This window comes from Eurypyga helias, unplaced genomic scaffold (genome assembly GCF_000690775.1).
Source record: "Eurypyga helias isolate BGI_N326 unplaced genomic scaffold, ASM69077v1 scaffold29194, whole genome shotgun sequence".
NCBI lineage: Eukaryota > Metazoa > Chordata > Aves > Eurypygiformes > Eurypygidae > Eurypyga > Eurypyga helias.
Window position 1 is genome coordinate 8,400 of NW_010248590.1, and position 12,631 is coordinate 21,030.

General features: G+C 37.5%; 1 long non-coding RNA gene across 1 annotated transcript; it reads right to left on the bottom strand.

Moving 5' to 3' along the window:
* Window positions 1–388: 388 nt before the first annotated feature.
* LOC104509240 lies at window positions 389–11,670 on the bottom strand. The gene is made up of 5 exons (XR_727887.1): window positions 11,562–11,670; window positions 10,379–10,478; window positions 3,169–3,216; window positions 1,223–1,273; window positions 389–463 (listed from the first exon to the last, which is right to left on the bottom strand). It is a non-coding gene; the product is annotated as an uncharacterized LOC104509240 (long non-coding RNA).
* Between the last annotated feature and the right edge of the window lie 961 nt (window positions 11,671–12,631).

The window sequence follows — 12,631 nt, forward strand, 5'->3', positions numbered from 1 at the left end:
CAAGTACCTTCTTGCTATGTCACCCAAAAAAAAGAAAAGAAAAAAAAAGAAAATACAAGTCAATAACAAAGAGGCAGAGAATTAAAGAGGAGGCAAAACATAAATGTCAGATTCCCTCACAGATGCAAAGAGTTGTGAGCCAGAGAATTTAGAGGAATTATGTCAATTTACACCTGGTAAAGCCTGGACAAAAATACTTCCATATGAAAGGAATGCATGATGCAGGAGCCTACAAAATCATCACAAATCATTAACTTCCTATAGTATGATAAGAGTGGAAACATAATGGTTATTAAAAGGGCTTTCACTTAAATGGCTTCAGTTTTGACAAGGTTTAATGCATCTCCTCACAGGAGGTTTGCGAAGTAAGGACAACACAAGCTCTTACCTGAGCTTTTATTGGTTTTGTTTTGTCTACTCTTTACTTGCTCAGTCCATAAGGTAGGATAACGAGAAGCTATATCTAGAAAAAAAGAACAGATCAAAGTTCACAAATGTTAGGTTTGTTTTGTTGTTTGTGGGTTTTTTTTTTTTTAAAGTAACTAGCAGCTGAATAGTAAGTGGCTAGTTTTAAAGATACAGGGATATAAAAAAGAAAAGGGCACACTGGTTTTTATTAGGACAGTTAAAACCTTTATTCATACAAGGGCATGAATAGTTTCTTCCTTATACCATTCATACAAAAGGTTTAAATAAATACTTGTAGACTAAAATTATGTTTAACTGGAATAAAAATCTCCTAGTATGGATGCAAAATATGCAATAACTTCAGATCACATTCTGAGAGATATGCAGTGAGTTGTAAGGCAGCCTCAATATAGAACTACCATTGCATGTAGTCCTCCAGCTTTCTATTTATACAACACTGAATCTCCCCAGAGGCAAATAAGCCTAACAAAACATCAACCTTCACATTACTAGACAATATGCTGAGGATGGAATTTATCCTTTAGCCTTCTTATTTGGCCATTAAAATTGCTAATGTTGGGCTCCATAGCTACAGTCACCTCAAAACTACCACATGAAATTCATTGCTTTAAGTAAAGACTCTATTGGGTTTGCTATCTTTATCTAGAAAAAGGTATTAATGCTTTCAGTTTCTTGCTATTTCTTGCAACTGCTCCAGCAGTTGCCCTAACTCTAAGGTAGCATTTGACATTGTGGTATACGGTCCATATTGTATGGTTCAATACCGCACTGTTCAATTCCTGTTGATGCTCACCTTCTTCATCACCTTGAGGCTGAGTCTCCAGCGCGGGAGCTGAGGCATCATCTGAATTCAGAATGGAAAAGATTTGCAAGGAGACTACAATTATGAGAGTAAGCTAAATAAGTGTACATACGTGATTGATACTAATGATTTGCACATAGCCCCGGCCGGTAAACAAACAATAATTCAAACGTTATTTATAGGTACTACACAGCATAGATATATTACATGTACAGATTGCAGATTATAAATGGATGGATTTCAAAGTTATGGCTGATGAAATGACTGCAGAGTCTTTGATGAGACATGACGTGATCAGGTCACTCCCTGGACAGTAATTCTCCATTTTTAATGCTGCACATTGATACCTATAGTTTATCACTGATAAATCGTCACTTCTAAAGAAATAATTGGATAAAAGTATAGAAGGGGTAAGACCTGTAAAAGCAAAAGCAGTCTAGGGCAAATGAGTGGCTGCAGACACGCTGACACCTTAAAATGAAAGGAAATTTATTTTGGCACAGCAGGATCTATTTAACAGTCAAGCGGATTTTATAAGAAAAAAATCACAGAGTAAAGAACCAGAACATTGTTTGTGTAATTCTTATCCTCTCGCCAGCCATCTCCGTTCATCCACTACCAACCGTTGCTGCAAGAAAAGAGGGAGGAAAATTACAGAAATTACAAGAGGAAGTGGGTAATTTTAGTTTTGGTTCAACACATTGGAAGTAGTGCTAGGGAAAAAAAAAATCAATATGAAACATTAGGTAAGTTTGCATACCGTGAGAAAGAGTGGTGCCCAAAAGCCTATCTTTACATTATTATGTTTTTGTTATTTAAAATTATTTCAGATATTGAGTAAATATGACTTAGTAGGCCTTGCTAGTATACATTTTCCAGCCATTGATGTTTCTTGCTGCACGGAGCTAGCTCGAAGACCAAGATGTCTCACAGTAAACAGCAACTTCCACGCAAGATTTAGCATTTATTGCAATTTCACAACAGTACCTCAGACTAACAGTTTCTGGACCGTTTTCCCGGCATTATCATAGAAGCTAGAACCAAAGGTAACAGAAAAGCTTCCTCTTGCATGTAGCCCTACAGGGGTAATGGTGGGCAGCAGCTTTAAGGCTAACAACTTCTTCTTCCTATTGGAATTTACAACAGCCTCCTCTTGTTCTCTTTGTTGTCACCATCACAGGTGTTTTTGTAAATCTAGATTGTCTTTAGGCAGATCAGGCAGAGGATTTGGAGGCACTCTGACCTTCCCCTCTGGAGGCCACAGCCTAGTTCACAGCAAATACAGAGACCAAGAAAATGTTATAGCAGGTAAAACCAAATTTTCAGCCATGGAACACTAATCTCCAGGCTTTTCACAAAATCAAAGCAACAGCAATAGAAATTTATTTTCACTGCAAAATGTTTTAACCAAATCATAAGAAGACTTCTTTTAAGAATGCTCATTCTTCATGTCCACGCAATGACAGGATACTTTGCTCCAATTCCATAACAGACTGTTGCTTCTCATTAATTTTGCTGGAATTTTTGTGGAGTCCTCTGGGTGGTGGAATAAGACCATTGGTTAATTTCAGAGAGGCCATCAAGTATCCTAGTGTACTGAGAATGAAGACATAAGTTTAGATCATCAATCAGTATGTGATTCAGAAAACACAGAATTTCAGAGGATAGCTTACAGTAGGTAAATATTACCAAGAGCCCAGCCAGAAATTCAGTTCTGGGTTTAAATGCCATTTTTCTAAGCATCCTTTGGCACACAGTTTTAGTTTATGAAACATTTGATCCTATGTTAGTTCCTGAAATTCAGATATAATGCTGCAACTTTAGTGATTATCAGCCCAATAAAAATTATATATTTATAATACAAACCTATGGAAAATCACAGCTGTGTATCCCACAGCTATTTTAGTTTCAATTTAAAGGGACACTGAGATATTTACCTGCTTTTCCTGCACCTTCTCGCTGTGGCAGCTTCTCACTCACTGAACCTGCAATCGGAAAAAGGAATTAACCAAAAACTATTATTTTCAGTTTTACTATGTCTTTTAAGATACACATTTCAGCTTTAATGATTCATTTTTGTTTATTACATCAATAAATATCAGCAAATCCTTCTCTTGCAAACCAAAGATTTTAGCTTTGCCCGTCCTCTGCATTTGTGTACCATCAAGTTACTTCCAGATGCTACTTCCTGGCTACTGCAGGACCTGATAAAGTGGTAACATTAAACACTACACGAACACAAGTGAAAGAACATGCTCACGTGCTGCGGAGTCAACATCTCCTTTCCCCACTGACCCAGCAAGGAAAAGTCCTGCAGTTAAGATGTGTTGCCCTGGCATGACCCCCTCACAGTTCCTTCAGCAGGGCAGCACCCTTCCTGCAGACAGTCTTGCCCACACACACTAGGTTCTCTCTGGAGCTGCTTCAGCGTCTAGCCCTGTCCTGGCGCATATTAAAAACGACCCTTTCTGCTATAAATACCTCATGCAAAGCCCTCTAGAAACCCTGTGCTGGTGTGGAAAAGTGTGCGTGTTGGGAGAAGCAGGGACAGTGCCAGACCCTGAGTTTGAGTCTGAGCTGGGTGCAGGAGATGTCGTCCGAGCTGTGGCTCCTAGGAGACAGCAATGGTGGGAAAGGTGTTCAGAAATTTTCAGGAGTTGGGTTTTAACAGCTTATTCTACCAGCCTGGACTCCAAAACTACACAGCATCCAATCATGACTTCAAGTCACCAGAAACGGACAATCTACTGGTTTTCTTAGTACTTTTTACATGAGGTACTTGTCTTTATGGTTTAAAATAGAAATACTTCCTTATTTCTTGCTTATGTCTCATTATTACACACCCATTTGTATGGTTCTAATGCCTAGCCTCTTCTTATCCATGTGCCTATCTCTGCTGCATTAAAAAAAAAGACCTTTAAAAGTGGTATTTTTCTCTCCAAAGACACATGGAGTGATCAAAAATTAAAAAGCATATCTACCAATTCTTACCACATTCTCTCTTCTTACCTACACCTGTTTTAATGAGAAAAAAAAAAATCTGATAAATGCTCAGAAATGTGTGAAATAATTTGATTGCCTTAATTTTTTTAGTTGATTTCCCTCTGGAATAATTAAATTTGTTAGGTTTAAAACAAAACCAAACAAAACAATAAAAACTTGCAGCACAATAATTCTGTTCTAAAAGGACAATTTAAGTCAGAGAACCCACTAAATTACAGGCCTTGTTTACCATGCTGAACTGATAGTTACTTCAGCATGAAGTTTAGACACAGGAGTCTGCCAAGGGGTAAGACAGCTAACATCACAAACCTGGCATGCTGAATTTAAAGCCTCCATAAAAGAATACATGACAGTGCAGGCAAGCAAGTATTACTTGCTGAAGGATTAAGCTTTTGATACATCTTTTATACATCCACATCTAAAATATTCTAGTTTAGCCGTGTTTCCATTTTTGGTGGTGGAGTATTTTTATCATATCGTGTTTGAATCACCAGAAATTCAATATACTTAGTGATGCGTCACTATTAATTCAGACAGGACAAATAAAGCCATTGTCATTGTAGGAATTATATCCAAGGGTGTTTGGAATAGCTTGCTCTAAACAGACTGCAATAATAACCCGTGTTGTTCACTCTTGAAGAGGAGGCAGATTCTTGCATTTATGCTAGCTGACGCCAGAAAATCTGAGTTTTTTGGTGCTTGGCTTGAATTTGATAAGAGCCTCAGCCTGAACTCAAATAAGATGCTGCAGTTTTAGGAAGTACTGCATACAAAATTACAGGTTCTTCTAATTGCACTAAATACAGTGATCCAACCTTTCCTCAAATTTCATCCAGCTCTGATTAACTCTGTAGTTTCTCAACTTAATTTTGATGCACTGGAGTATAATTACAATTCCTTTGCAAATACAGAGATTTTTGGTCTGACTCATCCACACTAAAGCATTTTAGACCAATTTGTGAGGAGAAATTATTTCATTAACAGCAAAGTACCTTCAGATTACTCCATCCGTATGTGAAATGGTGAGAAATAATGACTATATGATATTCAGATATAGACAGGGAGAACAGAATTATGTTTTTTCTATGCTTTGCTCTACTTTACCCTACTTAATTATGATGGTAAATTGATGGATTTTGGAGATGGTGAAAGAAAGTGGCATTTACAAAGTCTAAGTTTATCATAGTGAATCAAATTTTCCTATGAAATTAAATGAATGCTAGCAAAATTAGGTTCACTGGGCTAACATTAATTTTTTTAATAGTCTTAGAAAGGTAACAAAAATATTCAAAGTATTTCCTACAAGGGGAAATCTGTGCCCTTCACATAGTTTCAGGTGAATTTTTCAATTTATGCTGCAGAAACTTTTCTTGTCTCCACGTTGGAGGTGAGGAGGGATTATTGAGCATGTATCATTTTTTTCTACATCTTTTCTTCTCTTTATTTTCTGATTATGTTTGAGGTAGAAGTACCTTTAGTTTAAATGGTGACAGGAAGTTGTATTTGCCAGTTTCTAAGAAATTGTATCTTCAATGTTCGCAACAAATGCTCACATTTTCAGCTAGGCAAGAAGCAGAAGTAGCAACTTAAAACGTATCTAAAAGTTAGGCAATACAATCAGCTTCCAAGTTTCCACTGCACTGTAAACAACCAACTTACCACATCAATATATTTATAGAAGGGGAGAGGGAAAGGATTGATGTTAGATTCTGCGACATTATTTTAATAAGAAGAATTTAATAACATTCTAACTTGTGCATTTCCTTAGCCATCTATACATTCATGATTCTGATTTAAAAAAAAAAAAAAAGAAAAAGCAGAAATATTTATGCCTTAGCTTAGTGCAAAACCCACAATTTCAGTCTCACAACTTCTGAGGCTCAATAAGCCTTCCAGGGAATCTGATGTGAGTTTTGTGCTTTGTGAATTTCCATTTTCTGTGGTTCTGATCACATGTAACTGGGCTTTGAAAGAGAAGGTGAAAGTCTACTGTTATGAAGTTTAGATTATGATTTCTGATCTCCTGCTAAAGATTATTTGATAAGTACTCACTGAACGCAGATATCAAGTAACAGGACAGTAAACTTCTCATGCTGTTCCACAGCACACGTGTATATCTGACTGTATTTACGGGGAAAGTACTACGTATTGGGACAGAACTAGATCATTCAGGGATGGAGACTTTTTTCCCAGGTAATAAAAGTAATATAGTGCAAACGAAAGAAGTTCATTGCCTTCCCAAACATATTAATTGTTTTATCCAATGATAATACTGCACAGACAGGAAGAGTTCTGAATTTTTAAGTAGTTGTGATTGGGCCTTAAAAGATGATCATGGCATCTTAATTGAAAGGTAGCAAACTTACTTCACAGAATAATAAAATTTGTGTCCATACCTCTGCAATCTCACTGGCAGAAGCCCAGAAGAGTTAATATTGCATAAAAGCCCTACAACAGGTAAACACTATATTTTCCAATGATAATTTAACACCTGCTTCTCAGTTTCTGCCCCATTTCCCAGGACTCCATGCCTGTGGAATTTATGTAGTTCCCTGCAGTGCTGATAACAGAGACAGGGAGTTGTAAAAATGTCTTTCTTGTGTCTGGTGTTCTTTAGTGAAAGTATTGGGGGACATTCATAATTTTTAAGAAACTTTCTTTTTAATGCTGTCGTGAGAATGTGTTTGATTTACTCTCCTTCTCACCACTGTTCCTGCAACAGTAGAGATTATTTCTATGGAGTGGAATGGCATTCTGAGATTTATCATGTGTGTTTTAGCAGTACCAATTGTTGGTGTGGGAATAACTGGAAAGGATGGAAGAACCTCTTTCAGGTAAAGATGCTGTGATTGAAGTGAAGGTTTTACATAAATCAGTTGGAGTCTCCTGCATTTTTTAATGCTACTTATAACCTTCATCCTTCCACACCCTGTGTCTCTATCAAAGAGCAAACAGAACAACACAATGAGCACAAAATTGCTCATACATCTATTGTAGATACATAAAAAATACACACACGACACTTTTCTCTTCCAGGACCTGAGATAACTTTAGGAAGGAAGCATCATGTTATGCAGATAAACAATATCAACAGTTAGATAAACTTAGAGGTTGATTGTTTCACCTATCTAATATAGTGATAATGTAAAGTAAACGTAAGGCTCAGATAGGGAATAGCATCAAGACACCAAGCTCCCAACTGCCCATTCTAAATTCTGTTCCATATTTCCTCTATTAAAATCCAAGTTCTTCCAGGCTGACATGCTCTTCTTTCCTATTTCTGGATATTCACCAAAGTCAAAGGTGGTTCTACTGGGAGAAAATGAAAGGCAAGAAATTATCCCATAATTTAGGAACAGCACAGTTGATTAGACATGTATTCAAACCTTATCTGAAGTTACTGAAGAACTAAACTAGAACTGAAAATAAACACTGAACATTTTCATTAAAAAGAGAAACTTTCACACATTCTACAGTATCACATTTCCTATGAGAAAATAATTACAAAAGCATGATCAAAATTGACTCTACCTGCCATCTTGATTATCTGTGTGCATTTTGCTCTAAAGGGAAAAGGCAGCCAAAGTGATCCCAGGATAACAAAGTCTGGCACATGCAAACTGAGAAATCTCTATAAATGCCATTGAAATAGCTATAGCATCATGCCTGCAGAATACACAGAAGCAAGTGAAAAAACATAAACATGCTGATGTCAGGATGCCACTGCTACAGAATATCTGCCCTCAAGACCAAAAATTTGCAGGGCAATGCCTGCAATGAGGCTAGCAAGCACACAATGTATTAGACTGATTAAGGACGATAGTGTTGGAAGAAATAGCATCCCTGAAATGCTAGTTAAGACAGAGGTACCTCTACTTAACTTCAGTATACCCACTAATATTTATCTTGTAATTCTTGTGCACAATGGTCCTAAAGAAAAAGTATCACCATTTTATAAAAGGGAATCAATGGTGATCTGGAAAACATCAACAGTCCTTGGCGGGGTGGGGGGCAGGAATCTCTGTTATCCTAAACAGATGGCAATTTTGAACATAGACTGGGAAAAGCGAGCAGGGTGCAGTTGTAGTTCAGGCTTTCATTCTCCAATATAAGAGCAAAGTTTTGCCTTATTATACCACATAACTTTCTGAGAAAATCTGTAGCTGCCTTCTCTGCTGTATGAGAAGGCTTCTCCAGACCTCTCAAAGCTGAGCCCTTAGTCCCTACTACTGCAAAAGCCCCTAGCACTTCAAATCTGTTTCTAAACTCTGCTGTTGCTGGACTCCGTTCCTGAGGGACAGAGGAGATGTAATGAGCAGTAAAACATCAGAACACTGATACAAGCAGGAGAGGAAATGTGCAGAGATAATCCCAAAGGGTCTCGTAACAACTGGAAAATTACCCACCATCTTCCATGAATCAAAATCAGATTCTACATACTCACCTGGGCCTGAGGGCAGTCTATTTATCTCTAGCTACTAAACTATGATCGAATGCTACTCTCACCTCTTCCTTAGCATTCCTGTAAAACTAACATCCCTCCCAAATCGAAAAAGTGAAAGTACATTAACTAACTCTGCAGCATTTTGAGCCAATCACAATCCCATATGTTCTGATATATCTGCCAAACAATTACTTGTTAAAATTTCAGCACCAGCATAACCCCTTTTCTCACTATGCCAGTGAAAGAAAGGGATATTTCTCTGATATTACAGGGAAAGCAACGAAGGCGTGCTCTCAGGGCAGCCCTGGCTTTGGGCATGCAAAACCTCCTCTGTTGAAGAACACACTGAAGAACATAAATACAATCTACCAGGTGTCTTCTGAAGAAGTGATCCAGATATAAACAATAATTACATTAAAATGAATGCACATTTTCTTCTCTTTTAAGGCTTCTGAATATTTTTTATTATTTTTCACAACGGCCTGTCATTACACAGTGACTTTTCAGACTGAATCAAAAGGATTAGCCTGAAGAGTATTCTTTCTGACTAAAGTTCACCTACAGGCAAGATGCATAAAAGACTCCGCAAATCATTTAAACAAGACAGACCTTAAGAATGGAATTAACTTTTTATAATCTTTGGTGAAACTTTCTCAGTGGTCTCTTCCTTCTTCCATTTATTTGTTAAAAACATCAATATTGTGCTTGAATGACTGATGAAGATCTGACCAGGTAAATTCCCCCAAAGGCCCTAATCCACAAGGTTTTTTTCAGCTTCACTTACATTACAGAGGTAGCTTTTTAAAGCTATTTCTTCTAGTCTCTAATAAAGAAGGGTGCTGCAGCACAAACAGAAGTGCACTACACAGAACTGAAGTATTTTTAGAGCTACTTCTGTGCAATTCTGTCAGCTTCAAAGGTGAACAGCAATTCTGGCAACAGTTCCTACACTGGGGATTTGTATTTATTATCAGTATCAATGAAACAGGGTCAGAAGAAAAGTCCTAAAAAACAGTGAACCTGTTAATTGTCCTGATGAAAGACAAAAGGCAGTACACGTGGCAATGAGTGTGATTTGCCAATTAATTTCTATAAACAATGATTCCATTATGTTCTTAATGCTTTGTTTCATTTTTATTTCTCCTCTGGATATGGTCATTCATGGGATTTGCTGTGGAAGTTCTTTCATTGGACTATGTTACAAATCAGGACATTCACACTCCTTAATTTTTTGGAGTATGGTTTTAGGTTTTTTCCTATATTCTAAATACTTAAAATATAGAAAAGGCAAAGTCCTCTAAATTTTTTTTTGCAATGAGTTTATGTGTGAGAGAGCTTCAACATAAAGAAAGATCTACCTTAGCAAGTCAATTGTATGGTTTCACAAACTGACACAAATACTGCACAAATAACCACTGCAGAAAACCCTTTCAATAACTAGATTACAGTACAAATAGTGTCAATGGATCATAGAATCACAAGAAGGTTTGGGGCAGCAGTGACCTCAGACCTCAGGCAGGGCTTGCTTAAAAGCTAGACCAACTTTCTCAGAGCCTCATCCTGTTGAGTTTTGCAAATCCCCAAGGATAGGGCATCCACAGCTTCTGCCAGCACCTGTTTCTTGCCTGAACCACTTTTCCAATGAAGAATTTTTTCCTGCAAATCTAATCAGATGCCAGAGATGAGACAAATGTCATTACCTGGGCATCGGGGAGTTTTGTGGGCCACAGCAGTACCACTGATCGGACGACCATTGGGAGTGACACACCAGCAGTATCCAGTGTAACTATGGCACTGAACCTGTCAGAAACAACATGAACCATGTGCAGTTTGTCAAAATATATCTGTTACCCCACAGTGTTCATGACACATGATTAGAAAAGACTATTCTGACAAAACCTAGAGCAATAAACCATAATGGACTTAATCTCATTCCTACATATGATTCTTCTGCATAAAGAAGAGTTTATTTCAAAGTGTGGTAGGTCCTTCAGAATCCAACAGAAGGGAAAACTATTGAAATATGTGTTTGTTTACACCCTATTTCAGAAGAGTGAGGTGCAGGTGTTACGAAAACCTCACAACGAAGTTCCTCAAGGGAACATAAACTGTTCCTGAAGCAAGCAATCTCGAGGTTTTTTCCACATAGAGAACATATTGTTCCACCCACTGAAGGAGCAGGACAGAGTGCTTCTGCCAGCATTATTCATATCCCAAGCTGTCAGAAAGGAAACTCTTGGAATTCCTCTTAGAAATCAATTGCATTATATTTCCTGAGGGCCAATATCACTTCCCTCACCACATTTAAAATGTGAAGGATTGTCTTCTGCACATCTCTGCAACTGAAATGCAGTACAGACTCAGCAGAAGGTGATCTTGACTGGAATATATATCACAAAATAAGTTTCTGTGTCCCTTCTGAATTCCATAATCTAACCAAGGTAAATTATTAAAATTATATAAATTGACCATATGCTTCAGCTGAGAATAGGGAAGAACTCTGTGTGATTCATGCTTTAGCACTATGATATGGACTCTGGTCACAAGATTTCTGGTTCAAATCAGGAACAGATCAGAAATTCCAAGCATTTTACCATCTGATGAGTATTCAGGGGGCTACAAGAATGACTCAGCTGCCTCAGCCTAAAAGAACAGGGAGTGTATCACATGGACAATGGTAATGTTTGGCTATTTTGCAGGCCAAGTCTGAAAAAAAGAACAAGGACTCGGCACAAACCATGAATTTTCCTTCCATTTCTTAACGTCAGCATTAGCACGAATTAAATTTCATTTTGAAATTACATTTTTCTCTTCCTCATTCTCTGCAAACACACATATTCTGACTTTCTGGCCATGCAAGACACTGAGTGAAAAATTTTCAACCTGACTATATGTGCCATCGTCATTACATTCTGGGATAAACACTTGTTGAAATTCTTTGCGAGCTTGTTCCTGGGTGTACTTCCTCTCAGCCACACATCTGGAAACATCTAGGAAAAAAAAAAGACACGTCAGTTGGACAATGTAATGTTAAGAAAAGATAGGTGATGATCTGAATTAAGAAAAAGGGAGAAGGCTCTGAGAGGATAGTAAAGAGAGTCATAATTACAATCAGTGAAAATGTACAGTCAATTCTATTATTTTTATGAAAGAAAAGCAGTGGAAGACAATAATTTCTGGACAATAATCCAGAACTGGCAAATGAGATGGAGAGATGCCTTGCTGATCCAACTGCTCCTAAAGGGCAGAGACACAAACAGGGCTTCTTCTATCAATTTAACATGGCAATAGCAGCCACATTGTGCCCTACAATATACTTGCAGTACTGGTGGCAGCTCTAGTGTTCCAGGAAAGACAAAGCAAGCAGCAGGAGTACAGCTGCCTTGTATTTCCTACTCTGAGTTTACACACCGTTTACTGCAGGTAAGCAGTAATCTCAATTATGACTAAAGGTATACCTACCAGGCTGATAAAAAAAAAAAAAAAATATTCTGTACGGCACAGGGGTTTATTGACCACATGACTCAATAATAATTTTGAAAAGGCTTAATTTGTAGTATGTTAAAATCTAGTGTAACAGTTTATAATTTAGACATGGCACAAGTCAAGTCTACCACATGGTCCTTTTTTGTCCACTGTGTGATCTCTTGTACCATCTATGCATTACTTGATACTGATATCCATAAACTAGACAGCTTTAATTCTGTAGTGTTTCTACTGTCTAATAAAGTATATGTAGTAGACAATATGATTTATTTCAATTAGGCAGTCAAGGACTGAGAAAAAAAACATAACATAAGCTGTTGTACCTTTCTTTGTTTGAAGCCACTACAAAATTTAGCATGTTGCTGATGCAGAATCAATACTTCAGGATCTGTATGAACTAAGCAATTTCAAGAGAAATGAGGATACAAGGCAAGCTTAAGGTAGTATTAAATGATTTCAAGATGTGA